At 50.1% G+C, this 20,869-nt stretch overlaps 24 non-coding genes across 24 annotated transcripts; all 24 read left to right on the top strand.

Moving 5' to 3' along the window:
• The first annotated feature begins 471 nt into the window (after window positions 1-471).
• Window positions 472-590, top strand: LOC148292186 (5S ribosomal RNA). Its single transcript, XR_015827454.1, has one exon. It is a non-coding gene; the product is annotated as a 5S ribosomal RNA (ribosomal RNA).
• Window positions 591-1,342: 752 nt separating this feature from the next.
• LOC148292185 (5S ribosomal RNA) lies at window positions 1,343-1,461 on the top strand. Its single transcript, XR_015827655.1, has one exon. It is a non-coding gene; the product is annotated as a 5S ribosomal RNA (ribosomal RNA).
• Window positions 1,462-2,213: 752 nt separating this feature from the next.
• Window positions 2,214-2,332, top strand: LOC148292184 (5S ribosomal RNA). Its single transcript, XR_015827653.1, has one exon. It is a non-coding gene; the product is annotated as a 5S ribosomal RNA (ribosomal RNA).
• Window positions 2,333-3,086: 754 nt separating this feature from the next.
• LOC148292183 (5S ribosomal RNA) lies at window positions 3,087-3,205 on the top strand. The gene has a single exon (XR_015827546.1). It is a non-coding gene; the product is annotated as a 5S ribosomal RNA (ribosomal RNA).
• A 754-nt stretch (window positions 3,206-3,959) lies between these two features.
• LOC148292182 (5S ribosomal RNA) lies at window positions 3,960-4,078 on the top strand. Its single transcript, XR_015827609.1, has one exon. It is a non-coding gene; the product is annotated as a 5S ribosomal RNA (ribosomal RNA).
• A 752-nt stretch (window positions 4,079-4,830) lies between these two features.
• LOC148292181 (5S ribosomal RNA) lies at window positions 4,831-4,949 on the top strand. The gene has a single exon (XR_015827652.1). It is a non-coding gene; the product is annotated as a 5S ribosomal RNA (ribosomal RNA).
• Window positions 4,950-5,703: 754 nt separating this feature from the next.
• Window positions 5,704-5,822, top strand: LOC148292180 (5S ribosomal RNA). Its single transcript, XR_015827545.1, has one exon. It is a non-coding gene; the product is annotated as a 5S ribosomal RNA (ribosomal RNA).
• A 755-nt stretch (window positions 5,823-6,577) lies between these two features.
• Window positions 6,578-6,696, top strand: LOC148292179 (5S ribosomal RNA). Its single transcript, XR_015826767.1, has one exon. It is a non-coding gene; the product is annotated as a 5S ribosomal RNA (ribosomal RNA).
• A 754-nt stretch (window positions 6,697-7,450) lies between these two features.
• On the top strand, window positions 7,451-7,569 carry LOC148292178 (5S ribosomal RNA). Its single transcript, XR_015826766.1, has one exon. It is a non-coding gene; the product is annotated as a 5S ribosomal RNA (ribosomal RNA).
• Window positions 7,570-8,323: 754 nt separating this feature from the next.
• LOC148292177 (5S ribosomal RNA) lies at window positions 8,324-8,442 on the top strand. The gene has a single exon (XR_015826765.1). It is a non-coding gene; the product is annotated as a 5S ribosomal RNA (ribosomal RNA).
• A 754-nt stretch (window positions 8,443-9,196) lies between these two features.
• On the top strand, window positions 9,197-9,315 carry LOC148292176 (5S ribosomal RNA). The gene has a single exon (XR_015826764.1). It is a non-coding gene; the product is annotated as a 5S ribosomal RNA (ribosomal RNA).
• Window positions 9,316-10,069: 754 nt separating this feature from the next.
• LOC148292175 (5S ribosomal RNA) lies at window positions 10,070-10,188 on the top strand. The gene has a single exon (XR_015827544.1). It is a non-coding gene; the product is annotated as a 5S ribosomal RNA (ribosomal RNA).
• A 754-nt stretch (window positions 10,189-10,942) lies between these two features.
• Window positions 10,943-11,061, top strand: LOC148292174 (5S ribosomal RNA). The gene has a single exon (XR_015827542.1). It is a non-coding gene; the product is annotated as a 5S ribosomal RNA (ribosomal RNA).
• A 754-nt stretch (window positions 11,062-11,815) lies between these two features.
• LOC148292173 (5S ribosomal RNA) lies at window positions 11,816-11,934 on the top strand. The gene has a single exon (XR_015826763.1). It is a non-coding gene; the product is annotated as a 5S ribosomal RNA (ribosomal RNA).
• A 754-nt stretch (window positions 11,935-12,688) lies between these two features.
• LOC148292172 (5S ribosomal RNA) lies at window positions 12,689-12,807 on the top strand. Its single transcript, XR_015826762.1, has one exon. It is a non-coding gene; the product is annotated as a 5S ribosomal RNA (ribosomal RNA).
• A 754-nt stretch (window positions 12,808-13,561) lies between these two features.
• On the top strand, window positions 13,562-13,680 carry LOC148292171 (5S ribosomal RNA). Its single transcript, XR_015827008.1, has one exon. It is a non-coding gene; the product is annotated as a 5S ribosomal RNA (ribosomal RNA).
• Window positions 13,681-14,433: 753 nt separating this feature from the next.
• Window positions 14,434-14,552, top strand: LOC148292170 (5S ribosomal RNA). The gene has a single exon (XR_015827520.1). It is a non-coding gene; the product is annotated as a 5S ribosomal RNA (ribosomal RNA).
• Window positions 14,553-15,306: 754 nt separating this feature from the next.
• Window positions 15,307-15,425, top strand: LOC148292169 (5S ribosomal RNA). The gene has a single exon (XR_015826761.1). It is a non-coding gene; the product is annotated as a 5S ribosomal RNA (ribosomal RNA).
• Window positions 15,426-16,179: 754 nt separating this feature from the next.
• Window positions 16,180-16,298, top strand: LOC148292168 (5S ribosomal RNA). The gene has a single exon (XR_015826760.1). It is a non-coding gene; the product is annotated as a 5S ribosomal RNA (ribosomal RNA).
• A 754-nt stretch (window positions 16,299-17,052) lies between these two features.
• LOC148292167 (5S ribosomal RNA) lies at window positions 17,053-17,171 on the top strand. The gene has a single exon (XR_015826758.1). It is a non-coding gene; the product is annotated as a 5S ribosomal RNA (ribosomal RNA).
• Window positions 17,172-17,925: 754 nt separating this feature from the next.
• Window positions 17,926-18,044, top strand: LOC148292166 (5S ribosomal RNA). Its single transcript, XR_015826757.1, has one exon. It is a non-coding gene; the product is annotated as a 5S ribosomal RNA (ribosomal RNA).
• Window positions 18,045-18,818: 774 nt separating this feature from the next.
• On the top strand, window positions 18,819-18,937 carry LOC148292165 (5S ribosomal RNA). Its single transcript, XR_015827541.1, has one exon. It is a non-coding gene; the product is annotated as a 5S ribosomal RNA (ribosomal RNA).
• A 754-nt stretch (window positions 18,938-19,691) lies between these two features.
• On the top strand, window positions 19,692-19,810 carry LOC148292164 (5S ribosomal RNA). Its single transcript, XR_015826838.1, has one exon. It is a non-coding gene; the product is annotated as a 5S ribosomal RNA (ribosomal RNA).
• A 753-nt stretch (window positions 19,811-20,563) lies between these two features.
• LOC148292163 (5S ribosomal RNA) lies at window positions 20,564-20,682 on the top strand. Its single transcript, XR_015827700.1, has one exon. It is a non-coding gene; the product is annotated as a 5S ribosomal RNA (ribosomal RNA).
• The last annotated feature ends 187 nt before the right edge of the window (window positions 20,683-20,869 follow it).

Here is a 20,869-nt window from a genome sequence, read left to right as displayed (position 1 = left end):
GCCGTTGCCTTCGAATCGACGGTTCGTGGGCCCAATTCTGAGGTCGGAGCCCAGATCAGCGGTTTGCCCGATTTGCCGTTGCACGCGCGTCGGTCCAGCTCCTCTCCAATAACTTACGCCATCTGTCCTACATCACCCCGTGGAGCTCGTCTCCAATTAACCGGGCACCGCAAACGAACGAAAGCGAAAAAACAACAGGACTCGACGCCCACTGCCGAAATTATTGGGGTTGTTCTTAACGTTGTCAGTTTTTTTGTTTTTTTTTTGTTTTGGTTCAATTATCGTAAGGTAGGCCCCACAGCCGATCGGAACCGGCAGTTCGGCAGGCCTGCGCGCGACACATGGTAGGGGTGGCGACGACAAGGCCTGACAGGCCATGCCATTTCATGCGGGGGGCGTTGGATAGCCAACCCATGGTCATATGGCATGGCTCAAACGTGGCTTATATACTTTTAGGCGTTATAAGCTAACGGATGCGATCATACCAACTCACATGCACCGGATCCCATCAGAACTCCGAAGTTAAGTGAGTTTGGGCGAGAGTAGTACTAGGATGGGTGACCTCCTGGGAAGTCCTCGTGTTGCATCCCTTCTTTTTTTGCCTTGTTGACGTTTCAATTGTCGTGGGCGTTTGCTTTCCGTCATCTTATTCATCTGGATGTCTTTGTTTTATCACGACCCCGTGGCGCAGCGTGACAATCGGGGCACACTATGATTAAATACTCCTAGAAAGCCTAGGATTAACGAAGGAATTAAAATAGGAAAATAACACAGTTACCAAAAACTTCAAAAACTGGATTTCGGGCTAGTAAAGGACGTCGGATGCCCGAAAAAGCCCACGACTCATGGCACCGCAGTGTTTTACTCGCGACGCCGTTGCCTTCGAATCGACGGTTCGTGGGCCCAATTCTGAGGTCGGAGCCCAGATCAGCGGTTTGCCCGATTTGCCGTTGCACGCGAGTCGGTCCAGCTCCTCTCCAATAACTTACGCCATCTGTCCTACATCACCCCGTGGAGCTCGTCTCCAATTACCCGGGCACCGCAAACGAACGAAAGCGAAAAAACAACAGGACTCGACGCCCACTGCCGAAATTATTGGGGTTGTTCTTAACGTTGTCAGTTTTTTTGTTTTTTTTTGTTTTGGTTCAATTATCGTAAGGTAGGCCCCACAGCCGATCGGAACCGGCAGTTCGGCAGGCCTGCGCGCGACACATGGTAGGGGTGGCGACGACAAGGCCTGACAGGCCATGCCATTTCATGCGGGGGGCGTTGGATAGCCAACCCATGGTCATATGGCATGGCTCAAACGTGGCTTATATACTTTTAGTCGTTATAAGCTAACGGATGCGATCATACCAACTCACATGCACCGGATCCCATCAGAACTCCGAAGTTAAGCGAGTCTGGGCGAGAGTAGTACTAGGATGGGTGACCTCTTGGGAAGTCCTCGTGTTGCATCCCTTCTTTTTTTGCCTTGTTGACGTTTCAATTGTCGTGGGCGTTTGCTTTCCGTCATCTTATTCATCTGGATGTCTTTGTTTTATCACGACCCCGTGGCGCAGCGTGACAATCGGGGCACACTATGATTAAATACTCCTAGAAAGCCTAGGATTAACGAAGGAATTAAAATAGGAAAATAACACAGTTACCAAAAACTTCAAAAACTGGATTTCGGGCTAGTAAAGGACGTCGGATGCCCGAAAAAGCCCACGACTCATGGCACCGCAGTGTTTTACTCGCGACGCCGTTGCCTTCGAATCGACGGTTCGTGGGCCCAATTCTGAGGTCGGAGCCCAGATCAGCGGTTTGCCCGATTTGCCGTTGCACGCGAGTCGGTCCAGCTCCTCTCCAATAACTTACGCCATCTGTCCTACATCACCCCGTGGAGCTCGTCTCCAATTACCCGGGCACCGCAAACGAACGAAAGCGAAAAAACAACAGGACTCGACGCCCACTGCCGAAATTATTGGGGTTGTTCTTAACGTTGTCAGTTTTTTTGTTTTTTTTTGTTTTGGTTCAATTATCGTAAGGTAGGCCCCACAGCCGATCGGAACCGGCAGTTCGGCAGCCCTGCGCGCGACACATGGTAGGGGTGGCGACGACAAGGCCTGACAGGCCATGCCATTTCATGCGGGGGGCGTTGGATAGCCAACCCATGGTCATATGGCATGGCTCAAACGTGGCTTATATACTTTTAGTCGTTATAAGCTAACGGATGCGATCATACCAACTCACATGCACCGGATCCCATCAGAACTCCGAAGTTAAGCGAGTCTGGGCGAGAGTAGTACTAGGATGGGTGACCTCTTGGGAAGTCCTCGTGTTGCATCCCTTCTTTTTTTGCCTTGTTGACGTTTCAATTGTCGTGGGCGTTTGCTTTCCGTCATCTTATTCATCTGGATGTCTTTGTTTTATCACGACCCCGTGGCGCAGCGTGACAATCGGGGCACACTATGATTAAATACTCCTAGAAAGCCTAGGATTAACGAAGGAATTAAAATAGGAAAATAACACAGTTACCAAAAACTTCAAAAACTGGATTTCGGGCTAGTAAAGGACGTCGGATGCCCGAAAAAGCCCACGACTCATGGCACCGCAATGAGTTTTACTCGCGACGCCGTTGCCTTCGAATCGACGGTTCGTGGGCCCAATTCTGAGGTCGGAGCCCAGATCAGCGGTTTGCCCGATTTGCCGTTGCACGCGCGTCGGTCCAGCTCCTCTCCAATAACTTACGCCATCTGTCCTACATCACCCCGTGGAGCTCGTCTCCAATTAACCGGGCACCGCAAACGAACGAAAGCGAAAAAACAACAGGACTCGACGCCCACTGCCGAAATTATTGGGGTTGTTCTTAACGTTGTCAGTTTTTTTGTTTTTTTTTGTTTTGGTTCAATTATCGTAAGATAGGCCCCACAGCCGATCGGAACCGGCAGTTCGGCAGGCCTGCGCGCGACACATGGTAGGGGTGGCGACGACAAGGCCTGACAGGCCATGCCATTTCATGCGGGGGGCGTTGGATAGCCAACCCATGGTCATATGGCATGGCTCAAACGTGGCTTATATACTTTTAGGCGTTATAAGCTAACGGATGCGATCATACCAACTCACATGCACCGGATCCCATCAGAACTCCGAAGTTAAGCGAGTTTGGGCGAGAGTAGTACTAGGATGGGTGACCTCCTGGGAAGTCCTCGTGTTGCATCCCTTCTTTTTTTGCCTTGTTGACGTTTCAATTGTCGTGGGCGTTTGCTTTCCGTCATCTTATTCATCTGGATGTCTTTGTTTTATCACGACCCCGTGGCGCAGCGTGACAATCGGGGCACACTATGATTAAATACTCCTAGAAAGCCTAGGATTAACGAAGGAATTAAAATAGGAAAATAACACAGTTACCAAAAACTTCAAAAACTGGATTTCGGGCTAGTAAAGGACGTCGGATGCCCGAAAAAGCCCACGACTCATGGCACCGCAATGAGTTTTACTCGCGACGCCGTTGCCTTCGAATCGACGGTTCGTGGGCCCAATTCTGAGGTCGGAGCCCAGATCAGCGGTTTGCCCGATTTGCCGTTGCACGCGCGTCGGTCCAGCTCCTCTCCAATAACTTACGCCATCTGTCCTACATCACCCCGTGGAGCTCGTCTCCAATTAACCGGGCACCGCAAACGAACGAAAGCGAAAAAACAACAGGACTCGACGCCCACTGCCGAAATTATTGGGGTTTTTCTTAACGTTGTCAGTTTTTTTGTTTTTTTTTGTTTTGGTTCAATTATCGTAAGGTAGGCCCCACAGCCGATCGGAACCGGCAGTTCGGCAGGCCTGCGCGCGACACATGGTAGGGGTGGCGACGACAAGGCCTGACAGGCCATGCCATTTCATGCGGGGGGCGTTGGATAGCCAACCCATGGTCATATGGCATGGCTCAAACGTGGCTTATATACTTTTAGGCGTTATAAGCTAACGGATGCGATCATACCAACTCACATGCACCGGATCCCATCAGAACTCCGAAGTTAAGCGAGTTTGGGCGAGAGTAGTACTAGGATGGGTGACCACCTGGGAAGTCCTCGTGTTGCATCCCTTCTTTTTTTGCCTTGTTGACGTTTCAATTGTCGTGGGCGTTTGCTTTCCGTCATCTTATTCATCTGGATGTCTTTGTTTTATCACGACCCCGTGGCGCAGCGTGACAATCGGGGCACACTATGATTAAATACTCCTAGAAAGCCTAGGATTAACGAAGGAATTAAAATAGGAAAATAACACAGTTACCAAAAACTTCAAAAACTGGATTTCGGGCTAGTAAAGGACGTCGGATGCCCGAAAAAGCCCACGACTCATGGCACCGCAGTGTTTTACTCGCGACGCCGTTGCCTTCGAATCGACGGTTCGTGGGCCCAATTCTGAGGTCGGAGCCCAGATCAGCGGTTTGCCCGATTTGCCGTTGCACGCGAGTCGGTCCAGCTCCTCTCCAATAACTTACGCCATCTGTCCTACATCACCCCGTGGAGCTCGTCTCCAATTACCCGGGCACCGCAAACGAACGAAAGCGAAAAAACAACAGGACTCGACGCCCACTGCCGAAATTATTGGGGTTGTTCTTAACGTTGTCAGTTTTTTTGTTTTTTTTTGTTTTGGTTCAATTATCGTAAGGTAGGCCCCACAACCGATCGGAACCGGCAGTTCGGCAGCCCTGCGCGCGACACATGGTAGGGGTGGCGACGACAAGGCCTGACAGGCCATGCCATTTCATGCGGGGGGCGTTGGATAGCCAACCCATGGTCATATGGCATGGCTCAAACGTGGCTTATATACTTTTAGTCGTTATAAGCTAACGGATGCGATCATACCAACTCACATGCACCGGATCCCATCAGAACTCCGAAGTTAAGCGAGTCTGGGCGAGAGTAGTACTAGGATGGGTGACCTCTTGGGAAGTCCTCGTGTTGCATCCCTTCTTTTTTTGCCTTGTTGACGTTTCAATTGTCGTGGGCGTTTGCTTTCCGTCATCTTATTCATCTGGATGTCTTTGTTTTATCACGACCCCGTGGCGCAGCGTGACAATCGGGGCACACTATGATTAAATACTCCTAGAAAGCCTAGGATTAACGAAGGAATTAAAATAGGAAAATAACACAGTTACCAAAAACTTCAAAAACTGGATTTCGGGCTAGTAAAGGACGTCGGATGCCCGAAAAAGCCCACGACTCATGGCACCGCAATGAGTTTTACTCGCGACGCCGTTGCCTTCGAATCGACGGTTCGTGGGCCCAATTCTGAGGTCGGAGCCCAGATCAGCGGTTTGCCCGATTTGCCGTTGCACGCGCGTCGGTCCAGCTCCTCTCCAATAACTTACGCCATCTGTCCTACATCACCCCGTGGAGCTCGTCTCCAATTAACCGGGCACCGCAAACGAACGAAAGCGAAAAAACAACAGGACTCGACGCCCACTGCCGAAATTATTGGGGTTGTTCTTAACGTTGTCAGTTTTTTTGTTTTTTTTTGTTTTGGTTCAATTATCGTAAGGTAGGCCCCACAGCCGATCGGAACCGGCAGTTCGGCAGGCCTGCGCGCGACACATGGTAGGGGTGGCGACGACAAGGCCTGACAGGCCATGCCATTTCATGCGGGGGGCGTTGGATAGCCAACCCATGGTCATATGGCATGGCTCAAACGTGGCTTATATACTTTTAGGCGTTATAAGCTAACGGATGCGATCATACCAACTCACATGCACCGGATCCCATCAGAACTCCGAAGTTAAGCGAGTTTGGGCGAGAGTAGTACTAGGATGGGTGACCTCCTGGGAAGTCCTCGTGTTGCATCCCTTCTTTTTTTGCCTTGTTGACGTTTCAATTGTCGTGGGCGTTTGCTTTCCGTCATCTTATTCATCTGGATGTCTTTGTTTTATCACGACCCCGTGGCGCAGCGTGACAATCGGGGCACACTATGATTAAATACTCCTAGAAAGCCTAGGATTAACGAAGGAATTAAAATAGGAAAATAACACAGTTACCAAAAACTTCAAAAACTGGATTTCGGGCTAGTAAACGACGTCGGATGCCCGAAAAAGCCCACGACTCATGGCAACGCAATGAGTTTTACTCGCGACGCCGTTGCCTTCGAATCGACGGTTCGTGGGCCCAATTCTGAGGTCGGAGCCCAGATCAGCGGTTTGCCCGATTTGCCGTTGCACGCGCGTCGGTCCAGCTCCTCTCCAATAACTTACGCCATCTGTCCTACATCACCCCGTGGAGCTCGTCTCCAATTAACCGGGCACCGCAAACGAACGAAAGCAAAAAAACAACAGGACTCGACGCCCACTGCCGAAATTATTGGGGTTGTTCTTAACGTTGTCAGTTTTTTTGTTTTTTTTTTGTTTTGGTTCAATTATCGTAAGGTAGGCCCCACAGCCGATCGGAACCGGCAGTTCGGCAGGCCTGCGCGCGACACATGGTAGGGGTGGCGACGACAAGGCCTGACAGGCCATGCCATTTCATGCGGGGGGCGTTGGATAGCCAACCCATGGTCATATGGCATGGCTCAAACGTGGCTTATATACTTTTAGGCGTTATAAGCTAACGGATGCGATCATACCAACTCACATGCACCGGATCCCATCAGAACTCCGAAGTTAAGCGAGTTTGGGCGAGAGTAGTACTAGGATGGATGACCTCCTGGGAAGTCCTCGTGTTGCATCCCTTCTTTTTTTGCCTTGTTGACGTTTCAATTGTCGTGGGCGTTTGCTTTCCGTCATCTTATTCATCTGGATGTCTTTGTTTTATCACGACCCCGTGGCGCAGCGTGACAATCGGGGCACACTATGATTAAATACTCCTAGAAAGCCTAGGATTAACGAAGGAATTAAAATAGGAAAATAACACAGTTACCAAAAACTTCAAAAACTGGATTTCGGGCTAGTAAACGACGTCGGATGCCCGAAAAAGTCCACGACTCATGGCTACGCAATGAGTTTTACTCGCGACGCCGTTGCCTTCGAATCGACGGTTCGTGGGCCCAATTCTGAGGTCGGAGCCCAGATCAGCGGTTTGCCCGATTTGCCGTTGCACGCGCGTCGGTCCAGCTCCTCTCCAATAACTTACGCCATCTGTCCTACATCACCCCGTGGAGCTCGTCTCCAATTAACCGGGCACCGCAAACGAACGAAAGCAAAAAAACAACAGGACTCGACGCCCACTGCCGAAATTATTGGGGTTGTTCTTAACGTTGTCAGTTTTTTTGTTTTTTTTTGTTTTGGTTCAATTATCGTAAGGTAGGCCCCACAGCCGATCGGAACCGGCAGTTCGGCAGGCCTGCGCGCGACACATGGTAGGGGTGGCGACGACAAGGCCTGACAGGCCATGCCATTTCATGCGGGGGGCGTTGGATAGCCAACCCATGGTCATATGGCATGGCTCAAACGTGGCTTATATACTTTTAGGCGTTATAAGCTAACGGATGCGATCATACCAACTCACATGCACCGGATCCCATCAGAACTCCGAAGTTAAGCGAGTTTGGGCGAGAGTAGTACTAGGATGGATGACCTCCTGGGAAGTCCTCGTGTTGCATCCCTTCTTTTTTTGCCTTGTTGACGTTTCAATTGTCGTGGGCGTTTGCTTTCCGTCATCTTATTCATCTGGATGTCTTTGTTTTATCACGACCCCGTGGCGCAGCGTGACAATCGGGGCACACTATGATTAAATACTCCTAGAAAGCCTAGGATTAACGAAGGAATTAAAATAGGAAAATAACACAGTTACCAAAAACTTCAAAAACTGGATTTCGGGCTAGTAAACGACGTCGGATGCCCGAAAAAGTCCACGACTCATGGCTACGCAATGAGTTTTACTCGCGACGCCGTTGCCTTCGAATCGACGGTTCGTGGGCCCAATTCTGAGGTCGGAGCCCAGATCAGCGGTTTGCCCGATTTGCCGTTGCACGCGCGTCGGTCCAGCTCCTCTCCAATAACTTACGCCATCTGTCCTACATCACCCCGTGGAGCTCGTCTCCAATTAACCGGGCACCGCAAACGAACGAAAGCAAAAAAACAACAGGACTCGACGCCCACTGCCGAAATTATTGGGGTTGTTCTTAACGTTGTCAGTTTTTTTGTTTTTTTTTGTTTTGGTTCAATTATCGTAAGGTAGGCCCCACAGCCGATCGGAACCGGCAGTTCGGCAGGCCTGCGCGCGACACATGGTAGGGGTGGCGACGACAAGGCCTGACAGGCCATGCCATTTCATGCGGGGGGCGTTGGATAGCCAACCCATGGTCATATGGCATGGCTCAAACGTGGCTTATATACTTTTAGGCGTTATAAGCTAACGGATGCGATCATACCAACTCACATGCACCGGATCCCATCAGAACTCCGAAGTTAAGCGAGTTTGGGCGAGAGTAGTACTAGGATGGATGACCTCCTGGGAAGTCCTCGTGTTGCATCCCTTCTTTTTTTGCCTTGTTGACGTTTCAATTGTCGTGGGCGTTTGCTTTCCGTCATCTTATTCATCTGGATGTCTTTGTTTTATCACGACCCCGTGGCGCAGCGTGACAATCGGGGCACACTATGATTAAATACTCCTAGAAAGCCTAGGATTAACGAAGGAATTAAAATAGGAAAATAACACAGTTACCAAAAACTTCAAAAACTGGATTTCGGGCTAGTAAACGACGTCGGATGCCCGAAAAAGTCCACGACTCATGGCTACGCAATGAGTTTTACTCGCGACGCCGTTGCCTTCGAATCGACGGTTCGTGGGCCCAATTCTGAGGTCGGAGCCCAGATCAGCGGTTTGCCCGATTTGCCGTTGCACGCGCGTCGGTCCAGCTCCTCTCCAATAACTTACGCCATCTGTCCTACATCACCCCGTGGAGCTCGTCTCCAATTAACCGGGCACCGCAAACGAACGAAAGCAAAAAAACAACAGGACTCGACGCCCACTGCCGAAATTATTGGGGTTGTTCTTAACGTTGTCAGTTTTTTTGTTTTTTTTTGTTTTGGTTCAATTATCGTAAGGTAGGCCCCACAGCCGATCGGAACCGGCAGTTCGGCAGGCCTGCGCGCGACACATGGTAGGGGTGGCGACGACAAGGCCTGACAGGCCATGCCATTTCATGCGGGGGGCGTTGGATAGCCAACCCATGGTCATATGGCATGGCTCAAACGTGGCTTATATACTTTTAGGCGTTATAAGCTAACGGATGCGATCATACCAACTCACATGCACCGGATCCCATCAGAACTCCGAAGTTAAGCGAGTTTGGGCGAGAGTAGTACTAGGATGGATGACCTCCTGGGAAGTCCTCGTGTTGCATCCCTTCTTTTTTTGCCTTGTTGACGTTTCAATTGTCGTGGGCGTTTGCTTTCCGTCATCTTATTCATCTGGATGTCTTTGTTTTATCACGACCCCGTGGCGCAGCGTGACAATCGGGGCACACTATGATTAAATACTCCTAGAAAGCCTAGGATTAACGAAGGAATTAAAATAGGAAAATAACACAGTTACCAAAAACTTCAAAAACTGGATTTCGGGCTAGTAAACGACGTCGGATGCCCGAAAAAGTCCACGACTCATGGCTACGCAATGAGTTTTACTCGCGACGCCGTTGCCTTCGAATCGACGGTTCGTGGGCCCAATTCTGAGGTCGGAGCCCAGATCAGCGGTTTGCCCGATTTGCCGTTGCACGCGCGTCGGTCCAGCTCCTCTCCAATAACTTACGCCATCTGTCCTACATCACCCCGTGGAGCTCGTCTCCAATTAACCGGGCACCGCAAACGAACGAAAGCAAAAAAACAACAGGACTCGACGCCCACTGCCGAAATTATTGGGGTTGTTCTTAACGTTGTCAGTTTTTTTGTTTTTTTTTGTTTTGGTTCAATTATCGTAAGGTAGGCCCCACAGCCGATCGGAACCGGCAGTTCGGCAGGCCTGCGCGCGACACATGGTAGGGGTGGCGACGACAAGGCCTGACAGGCCATGCCATTTCATGCGGGGGGCGTTGGATAGCCAACCCATGGTCATATGGCATGGCTCAAACGTGGCTTATATACTTTTAGGCGTTATAAGCTAACGGATGCGATCATACCAACTCACATGCACCGGATCCCATCAGAACTCCGAAGTTAAGCGAGTTTGGGCGAGAGTAGTACTAGGATGGGTGACCTCCTGGGAAGTCCTCGTGTTGCATCCCTTCTTTTTTTGCCTTGTTGACGTTTCAATTGTCGTGGGCGTTTGCTTTCCGTCATCTTATTCATCTGGATGTCTTTGTTTTATCACGACCCCGTGGCGCAGCGTGACAATCGGGGCACACTATGATTAAATACTCCTAGAAAGCCTAGGATTAACGAAGGAATTAAAATAGGAAAATAACACAGTTACCAAAAACTTCAAAAACTGGATTTCGGGCTAGTAAACGACGTCGGATGCCCGAAAAAGTCCACGACTCATGGCTACGCAATGAGTTTTACTCGCGACGCCGTTGCCTTCGAATCGACGGTTCGTGGGCCCAATTCTGAGGTCGGAGCCCAGATCAGCGGTTTGCCCGATTTGCCGTTGCACGCGCGTCGGTCCAGCTCCTCTCCAATAACTTACGCCATCTGTCCTACATCACCCCGTGGAGCTCGTCTCCAATTAACCGGGCACCGCAAACGAACGAAAGCAAAAAAACAACAGGACTCGACGCCCACTGCCGAAATTATTGGGGTTGTTCTTAACGTTGTCAGTTTTTTTGTTTTTTTTTGTTTTGGTTCAATTATCGTAAGGTAGGCCCCACAGCCGATCGGAACCGGCAGTTCGGCAGGCCTGCGCGCGACACATGGTAGGGGTGGCGACGACAAGGCCTGACAGGCCATGCCATTTCATGCGGGGGGCGTTGGATAGCCAACCCATGGTCATATGGCATGGCTCAAACGTGGCTTATATACTTTTAGGCGTTATAAGCTAACGGATGCGATCATACCAACTCACATGCACCGGATCCCATCAGAACTCCGAAGTTAAGCGAGTTTGGGCGAGAGTAGTACTAGGATGGGTGACCTCCTGGGAAGTCCTCGTGTTGCATCCCTTCTTTTTTTGCCTTGTTGACGTTTCAATTGTCGTGGGCGTTTGCTTTCCGTCATCTTATTCATCTGGATGTCTTTGTTTTATCACGACCCCGTGGCGCAGCGTGACAATCGGGGCACACTATGATTAAATACTCCTAGAAAGCCTAGGATTAACGAAGGAATTAAAATAGGAAAATAACACAGTTACCAAAAACTTCAAAAACTGGATTTCGGGCTAGTAAACGACGTCGGATGCCCGAAAAAGTCCACGACTCATGGCTACGCAATGAGTTTTACTCGCGACGCCGTTGCCTTCGAATCGACGGTTCGTGGGCCCAATTCTGAGGTCGGAGCCCAGATCAGCGGTTTGCCCGATTTGCCGTTGCACGCGCGTCGGTCCAGCTCCTCTCCAATAACTTACGCCATCTGTCCTACATCACCCCGTGGAGCTCGTCTCCAATTAACCGGGCACCGCAAACGAACGAAAGCAAAAAAACAACAGGACTCGACGCCCACTGCCGAAATTATTGGGGTTGTTCTTAACGTTGTCAGTTTTTTTGTTTTTTTTTGTTTTGGTTCAATTATCGTAAGGTAGGCCCCACAGCCGATCGGAACCGGCAGTTCGGCAGGCCTGCGCGCGACACATGGTAGGGGTGGCGACGACAAGGCCTGACAGGCCATGCCATTTCATGCGGGGGGCGTTGGATAGCCAACCCATGGTCATATGGCATGGCTCAAACGTGGCTTATATACTTTTAGGCGTTATAAGCTAACGGATGCGATCATACCAACTCACATGCACCGGATCCCATCAGAACTCCGAAGTTAAGCGAGTTTGGGCGAGAGTAGTACTAGGATGGATGACCTCCTGGGAAGTCCTCGTGTTGCATCCCTTCTTTTTTTGCCTTGTTGACGTTTCAATTGTCGTGGGCGTTTGCTTTCCGTCATCTTATTCATCTGGATGTCTTTGTTTTATCACGACCCCGTGGCGCAGCGTGACAATCGGGGCACACTATGATTAAATACTCCTAGAAAGCCTAGGATTAACGAAGGAATTAAAATAGGAAAATAACACAGTTACCAAAAACTTCAAAAACTGGATTTCGGGCTAGTAAACGACGTCGGATGCCCGAAAAAGTCCACGACTCATGGCTACGCAATGAGTTTTACTCGCGACGCCGTTGCCTTCGAATCGACGGTTCGTGGGCCCAATTCTGAGGTCGGAGCCCAGATCAGCGGTTTGCCCGATTTGCCGTTGCACGCGCGTCGGTCCAGCTCCTCTCCAATAACTTACGCCATCTGTCCTACATCACCCCGTGGAGCTCGTCTCCAATTAACCGGGCACCACAAACGAACGAAAGCAAAAAAACAACAGGACTCGACGCCCACTGCCGAAATTATTGGGGTTGTTCTTAACGTTGTCAGTTTTTTTGTTTTTTTTTGTTTTGGTTCAATTATCGTAAGGTAGGCCCCACAGCCGATCGGAACCGGCAGTTCGGCAGGCCTGCGCGCGACACATGGTAGGGGTGGCGACGACAAGGCCTGACAGGCCATGCCATTTCATGCGGGGGGCGTTGGATAGCCAACCCATGGTCATATGGCATGGCTCAAACGTGGCTTATATACTTTTAGGCGTTATAAGCTAACGGATGCGATCATACCAACTCACATGCACCGGATCCCATCAGAACTCCGAAGTTAAGCGAGTTTGGGCGAGAGTAGTACTAGGATGGATGACCTCCTGGGAAGTCCTCGTGTTGCATCCCTTCTTTTTTTGCCTTGTTGACGTTTCAATTGTCGTGGGCGTTTGCTTTCCGTCATCTTATTCATCTGGATGTCTTTGTTTTATCACGACCCCGTGGCGCAGCGTGACAATCGGGGCACACTATGATTAAATACTCCTAGAAAGCCTAGGATTAACGAAGGAATTAAAATAGGAAAATAACACAGTTACCAAAAACTTCAAAAACTGGATTTCGGGCTAGTAAACGACGTCGGATGCCCGAAAAAGTCCACGACTCATGGCTACGCAATGAGTTTTACTCGCGACGCCGTTGCCTTCGAATCGACGGTTCGTGGGCCCAATTCTGAGGTCGGAGCCCAGATCAGCGGTTTGCCCGATTTGCCGTTGCACGCGCGTCGGTCCAGCTCCTCTCCAATAACTTACGCCATCTGTCCTACATCACCCCGTGGAGCTCGTCTCCAATTACCCGGGCACCGCAAACGAACGAAAGCGAAAAAACAACAGGACTCGACGCCCACTGCCGAAATTATTGGGGTTGTTCTTAACGTTGTCAGTTTTTTTTATTTTTTTTGTTTTGGTTCAATTATCGTAAGGTAGGCCCCACAGCCGATCGGAACCGGCAGTTCGGCAGGCCTGCGCGCGACACATGGTAGGGGTGGCGACGACAAGGCTTGACAGGCCATGCCATTTCATGCGGGGGGCGTTGGATAGTCAACCCATGGTCATATGGCATGGCTCAAACGTGGCTTATATACTTTTAGGCGTTATAAGCTAACGGATGCGATCATACCAACTCACATGCACCGGATCCCATCAGAACTCCGAAGTCAAGCGAGTTTGGGTGAGAGTAGTACTAGGATGGGTGACCTCCTGGGAAGTACTCGTGTTGCATCCCTTCTTTTTTTGCCTTGTTGACGTTTCAATTGTCGTGGGTGTTTGCTTTCCGTCATCTTATTCATCTGGATGTCTTTGTTTTATCACGACCCCTTGGCGCAGCGTGACAATCGGGGCACACTATGATTAAATACTCCTAGAAAGCCTAGGATTAACGAAGGAATTAAAATAGGAAAATAACACAGTTACCAAAAACTTCAAAAACTGGATTTCGGGCTAGTAAACGACGTCGGATGCCCGAAAAAGCCCACGACACATGGCAACGCGATGAGTTTTACTCGCGACGCCGTTGCCTTCGAATCGACGGTTCGTGGGCCCAATTCTGAGGTCGGAGCCCAGATCAGCGGTTTGCCCGATTTGCCGTTGCACGCGCGTCGGTCCAGCTCCTCTCCAATAACTTACGCCATCTGTCCTACATCACCCCGTGGAGCTCGTCTCCAATTAACCGGGCACCGCAAACGAACGAAAGCGAAAAAACAACAGGACTCGACGCCCACTGCCGAAATTATTGGGGTTGTTCTTAACGTTGTCAGTTTTTTTGTTTTTTTTGTTTTGGTTCAATTATCGTAAGGAAGGCCCCACAGCCGATCGGAACCGGCAGTTCAGCAGGCCTGCGCGCGACACATGGTAGGGGTGGCGACGACAAGGCCTGACAGGCCATGCCATTTCATGCGGGGGACGTTGGATAGCCAACCCATGGTCATATGGCATGGCTCAAACGTGGCTTATATACTTTTAGGCGTTATAAGCTAACGGATGCGATCATACCAACTCACATGCACCGGATCCCATCAGAACTCCGAAGTGAAGTGAGTTTGGGCGAGAGTAGTACTAGGATGGGTGACCTCCTGGGAAGTCCTCGTGTTGCATCCCTTCTTTTTTTGCCTTGTTGACGTTTCAATTGTCGTGGGCGTTTGCTTTCCGTCATCTTATTCATCTGGATGTCTTTGTTTTATCACGACCCCGTGGCGCAGCGTGACAATCGGGGCACACTATGATTAAATACTCCTAGAAAGCCTAGGATTAACGAAGGAATTAAAATACGAAAATAACACAGTTACCAAAAACTTCAAAAACTGGATTTCGGGCTAGTAAACGACGTCAGATGCCCGAAAAAGCCCACGACTCATGGCAACGCAATGAGTTTTACTCGCGACGCCGTTGCCTTCGAATCGACGGTTCGTGGGCCCAATTCTGAGGTCGGAGCCCAGATCAGCGGTTCGCCCGATTTGCCGTTGCACGCGCGTCGGTCCAGCTCCTCTCCAATAACTTACGCCATCTGTCCTACATCACCCCGTGGAGCTCGTCTCCAATTAACCGGGCACCGCAAACGAACGAAAGCAAAAAAACAACAGGACTCGACGCCCACTGCCGAAATTATTGGGGTTGTTCTTAACGTTGTCAGTTTTTTTGTTTTTTTTTGTTTTGGTTCAATTATCGTAAGGTAGGCCCCACAGCCGATCGGAACCGGCAGTTCGGCAGGCCTGCGCGCGACACATGGTAGGGGTGGCGACGACAAGGCCTGACAGGCCATGCCATTTCATGCGGGGGGCGTTGGATAGCCAACCCATGGTCATATGGCATGGCTCAAACGTGGCTTATATACTTTTAGGCGTTATAAGCTAACGGATGCGATCATACCAACTCACATGCACCGGATCCCATCAGAACTCCGAAGTTAAGCGAGTTTGGGCGAGAGTAGTACTAGGATGGATGACCTCCTGGGAAGTCCTCGTGTTGCATCCCTTCTTTTTTTGCCTTGTTGACGTTTCAATTGTCGTGGGCGTTTGCTTTCCGTCATCTTATTCATTTGGATGTCTTTGTTTTATCACGACCCCGTGGCGCAGCGTGACAATCGGGGCACACTATGATTAAATACTCCTAGAAAGCCTAGGATTAACGAAGGAATTAAAATAGGAAAATAACACAGTTACCAAAAACTTCAAAAACTGGATTTCGGGCTAGTAAACGACGTCGGATGCCCGAAAAAGTCCACGACTCATGGCACCGCAATGAGTTTTACTCGCGACGCCGTTGCCTTCGAATCGACGGTTCGTGGGCCCAATTCTGAGGTCGGAGCCCAGATCAGCGGTTTGCCCGATTTGCCGTTGCACGCGCGTCGGTCCAGCTCCTCTCCAATAACTTACGCCATCTGTCCTACATCACCCCGTGGAGCTCGTCTCCAATTACCCGGGCACCGCAAACGAACGAAAGCGAAAAAACAACAGGACTCGACGCCCACTGCCGAAATTATTGGGGTTGTTCTTAACGTTGTCAGTTTTTTTGTTTTTTTTTGTTTTGGTTCAATTATCGTAAGGTAGGCCCCACAGCCGATCGGAACCGGCAGTTCGGCAGGCCTGCGCGCGACACATGGTAGGGGTGGCGACGACAAGGCCTGACAGGCCATGCCATTTCATGCGGGGGGCGTTGGATAGCCAACCCATGGTCATATGGCATGGCTCAAACGTGGCTTATATACTTTTAGGCGTTATAAGCTAACGGATGCGATCATACCAACTCACATGCACCGGATCCCATCAGAACTCCGAAGTTAAGCGAGTTTGGGCGAGAGTAGTACTAGGATGGATGACCTCCTGGGAAGTCCTCGTGTTGCATCCCTTCTTTTTTTGCCTTGTTGACGTTTCAATTGTCGTGGGCGTTTGCTTTCCGTCATCTTATTCATCTGGATGTCTTTGTTTTATCACGACCCCGTGGCGCAGCGTGACAATCGGGGCACACTATGATTAAATACTCCTAGAAAGCCTAGGATTAACGAAGGAATTAAAATAGGAAAATAACACAGTTACCAAAAACTTCAAAAACTGGATTTCGGGCTAGTAAACGACGTCGGATGCCCGAAAAAGTCCACGACTCATGGCATCGCAATGAGTTTTACTCGCGACGCCGTTGCCTTCGAATCGACGGTTCGTGGGCCCAATTCTGAGGTCGGAGCCCAGATCAGCGGTTTGCCCGATTTGCCGTTGCACGCGCGTCGGTCCAGCTCCTCTCCAATAACTTACGCCATCTGTCCTACATCACCCCGTGGAGCTCGTCTCCAATTACCCGGGCACCGCAAACGAACGAAAGCGAAAAAACAACAGGACTCGACGCCCACTGCCGAAATTATTGGGGTTGTTCTTAACGTTGTCAGTTTTTTTGTTTTTTTTTGTTTTGGTTCAATTATCGTAAGGTAGGCCCCACAGCCGATCGGAACCGGCAGTTCGGCAGGCCTGCGCGCGACACATGGTAGGGGTGGCGACGACAAGGCCTGACAGGCCATGCCATTTCATGCGGGGGGCGTTGGATAGCCAACCCATGGTCATATGGCATGGCTCAAACGTGGCTTATATACTTTTAGGCGTTATAAGCTAACGGATGCGATCATACCAACTCACATGCACCGGATCCCATCAGAACTCCGAAGTTAAGCGAGTTTGGGCGAGAGTAGTACTAGGATGGATGACCTCCTGGGAAGTCCTCGTGTTGCATCCCTTCTTTTTTTGCCTTGTTGACGTTTCAATTGTCGTGGGCGTTTGCTTTCCGTCATCTTATTCATCTGGATGTCTTTGTTTTATCACGACCCCGTGGCGCAGCGTGACAATCGGGGCACACTATGATTAAATACTCCTAGAAAGCCTAGGATTAACGAAGGAATTAAAATAGGAAAATAACACAGTTACCAAAAACTTCAAAAACTGGATTTCGGGCTAGTAAACGACGTCGGATGCCCGAAAAAGTCCACGACTCATGGCACCGCAATGAGTTTTACTCGCGACGCCGTTGCCTTCGAATCGACGGTTCGTGGGCCCAATTCTGAGGTCGGAGCCCAGATCAGCGGTTTGCCCGATTTGCCGTTGCACGCGCGTCGGTCCAGCTCCTCTCCAATAACTTACGCCATCTGTCCTACATCACCCCGTGGAGCTCGTCTCCAATTACCCGGGCACCGCAAACGAACGAAAGCGAAAAAACAACAGGACTCGACGCCCACTGCCGAAATTATTGGGGTTGTTCTTAACGTTGTCAGTTTTTTTGTTTTTTTTTGTTTTGGTTCAATTATCGTAAGGTAGGCCCCACAGCCGATCGGAACCGGCAGTTCGGCAGGCCTGCGCGCGACACATGGTAGGGGTGGCGACGACAAGGCCTGACAGGCCATGCCATTTCATGCGGGGGGCGTTGGATAGCCAACCCATGGTCATATGGCATGGCTCAAACGTGGCTTATATACTTTTAGGCGTTATAAGCTAACGGATGCGATCATACCAACTCACATGCACCGGATCCCATCAGAACTCCGAAGTTAAGCGAGTTTGGGCGAGAGTAGTACTAGGATGGATGACCTCCTGGGAAGTCCTCGTGTTGCATCCCTTCTTTTTTTGCCTTGTTGACGTTTCAATTGTCGTGGGCGTTTGCTTTCCGTCATCTTATTCATCTGGATGTCTTTGTTTTATCACGACCCCGTGGCGCAGCGTGACAATCGGGGCACACTATGATTAAATACTCCTAGAAAGCCTAGGATTAACGAAGGAATTAAAATAGGAAAATAACACAGTTACCAAAAACTTCAAAAACTGGATTTCGGGCTAGTAAACGACGTCGGATGCCCGAAAAAGTCCACGACTCATGGCATCGCAATGAGTTTTACTCGCGACGCCGTTGCCTTCGAATCGACGGTTCGTGGGCCCAATTCTGAGGTCGGAGCCCAGATCAGCGGTTTGCCCGATTTGCCGTTGCACGCGCGTCGGTCCAGCTCCTCTCCAATAACTTACGCCATCTGTCCTACATCACCCCGTGGAGCTCGTCTCCAATTAACCGGGCACCGCAAACGAACGAAAGCGAAAAAACAACAGGACTCGACGCCCACTGCCGAAATTATTGGGGTTGTTCTTAACGTTGTCAGTTTTTTTGTTTTTTTTTGTTTTGGTTCAATTATCGTAAGGTAGGCCCCACAGCCGATCGGAACCGGCAGTTCGGCAGGCCTGCATGCGACACATGGTAGGGGTGGCGACGACAAGGCCTGACAGGCCATGCCATTTCATGCGACGACATCCCATTTCATGCGGGGGGCGTTGGATAGCCAACCCATGGTCTTATGGCATGGCTCAAACGTGGCTTATATACTTTTAGGCGTTATAAGCTAACGGATGCGATCATACCAACTCACATGCACCGGATCCCATCAGAACTCCGAAGTTAAGCGAGTTTGGGCGAGAGTAGTACTAGGATGGGTGACCTCCTGGGAAGTCCTCGTGTTGCATCCCTTCTTTTTTTGCCTTGTTGACGTTTCAATTGTCGTGGGCGTTTGCCTTCCGTCATCTTATTCATCTGGATGTCTTTGTTTTATCACGACCCCGTGGCGCAGCGTGACAATCGGGGCACACTATGATTAAATACTCCTAGAAAGCCTAGGATTAACGAAGGAATTAAAATAGGAAAATAACACAGTTACCAAAAACTTCAAAAACTGGATTTCGGGCTAGTAAACGACGTCGGATGCCCGAAAAAGCCCACGACTCATGGCGACGCAATGAGTTTTACTCGCGACGCCGTTGCCTTCGAATCGACTGTTCGTGGGCCCAATTCTGAGGTCGGAGCCCAGATCAGCGGTTTGCCCGATTTGCCGTTGCACGCGCGTCGGTCCAGCTCCTCTCCAATAACTTACGCCATCTGTCCTACATCACCCCGTGGAGCTCGTCTCCAATTAACCGGGCACCGCAAACGAACGAAAGCGAAAAAACAACAGGACTCGACGCCCACTGCCGAAATTATTGGGGTTGTTCTTAACGTTGTCAGTTTTTTTGTTTTTTTTTGTTTTGGTTCAATTATCGTAAGGTAGGCCCCACAGCCGATCGGAACCGGCAGTTCGCCAGGGCTGCGCGCGACACATGGTAGGGGTGGCGACGACAAGGCCTGACAGGCCATGCCATTTAATGCGGTGGGCGTTGGATAGCCAACCCATGGTCATATGGCATGGCTCAAACGTGGCTTATATACTTTTAGGCGTTATAAGCTAACGGAAGCGATCATACCAACTCACATGCACCGGATCCCATCAGAACTCCGAAGTTAAGCGAGTTTGGGCGAGAGTAGTACTAGGATGGGTGACCTCCTGGGAAGTCCTCGTGTTGCATCCCTCTTTTTTTGCCTTGTTGACGTTTCAATTGTCGTGGGCGTTTGCTTTCCGTCATCTTATTCATCTAGATGTCTTTGTTTTATCACGACCCCGTGGCGCAGCGTGACAATCGGGGCACACTATGATTAAATACTCCGAGAAAGCCTAGGATTAACGAAGGAATTAAAATAGGAAAATAACACAGTTACCAAAAACTTCAAAAACTGGATTTCGGGCTAGTAAACGACGTCGGATGCCCGAAAAAGCCCACGACTCATGGCAACGCTATGAGTTTTACTCGCGACGCCGTTGCCTTCGAATCGACGGTTCGTGGGCCCAATTCTGAGGTCGGAGACCAGATCAGCGGTTTGCCCGATTTGCCGTTGCACGCGCGTCGGTCCAGCTCCTCTCCAATAACTTACGCCATCTGTCCTACATCACCCCGTGGAGCTCGTCTCCAATTAACCGGGCACCGCAAACGAACGAAAGCGAAAAAACAACAGGACTCGACGCCCACTGCCGAAATTATTGGGGTTGTTCTTAACGTTGTCAGTTTTTTTGTTTTTTTTTGTTTTGGTTCAATTATCGTAAGGTAGGCCCCACAGCCGATCGGAACCGGCAGTTCGCCAGGCCTGCGCGCGACACATGGTAGGGGTGGCGACGACAAGGCCTGACAGGCCATGCCATTTAATGCGGTGGGGGTTGGATAGCCAACCCATGGTCATATGGCATGGCTCAAACGTGGCTTATATACTTTTAGGCGTTATAAGCTAACGGATGCGATCATACCAACTCACATGCACCGGATCCCATCAGAACTCCGAAGTTAAGCGAGTTTGGGCGAGAGCAGTACTAGGATGGGTGACCTCCTGGGAAGTCCTCGTGTTGCATCCCTCTTTTTTTGCCTTGTTGACGTTTCAATTGTCGTGGGCGTTTGCTTTCCGTCATCTTATTCATCTGGATGTCTTTGTTTTATCACGACCCCTTGGCGCAGCGTGACAATCGGGGCACACTATGATTAAATACTCCTAGAAAGCCTAGGATTAACGAAGGAATTAAAATAGGAAAATAACACAGTTAC

This window comes from Prunus avium, chromosome 8, assembly GCF_965620075.1.
Source record: "Prunus avium chromosome 8, drPruAviu1.hap1.1, whole genome shotgun sequence".
In the NCBI taxonomy this organism is placed as follows: domain Eukaryota; kingdom Viridiplantae; phylum Streptophyta; class Magnoliopsida; order Rosales; family Rosaceae; genus Prunus; species Prunus avium.
Note: the sequence above shows the minus strand (reverse complement) of the source record. Positions and strands in the feature narration are given on the sequence as shown.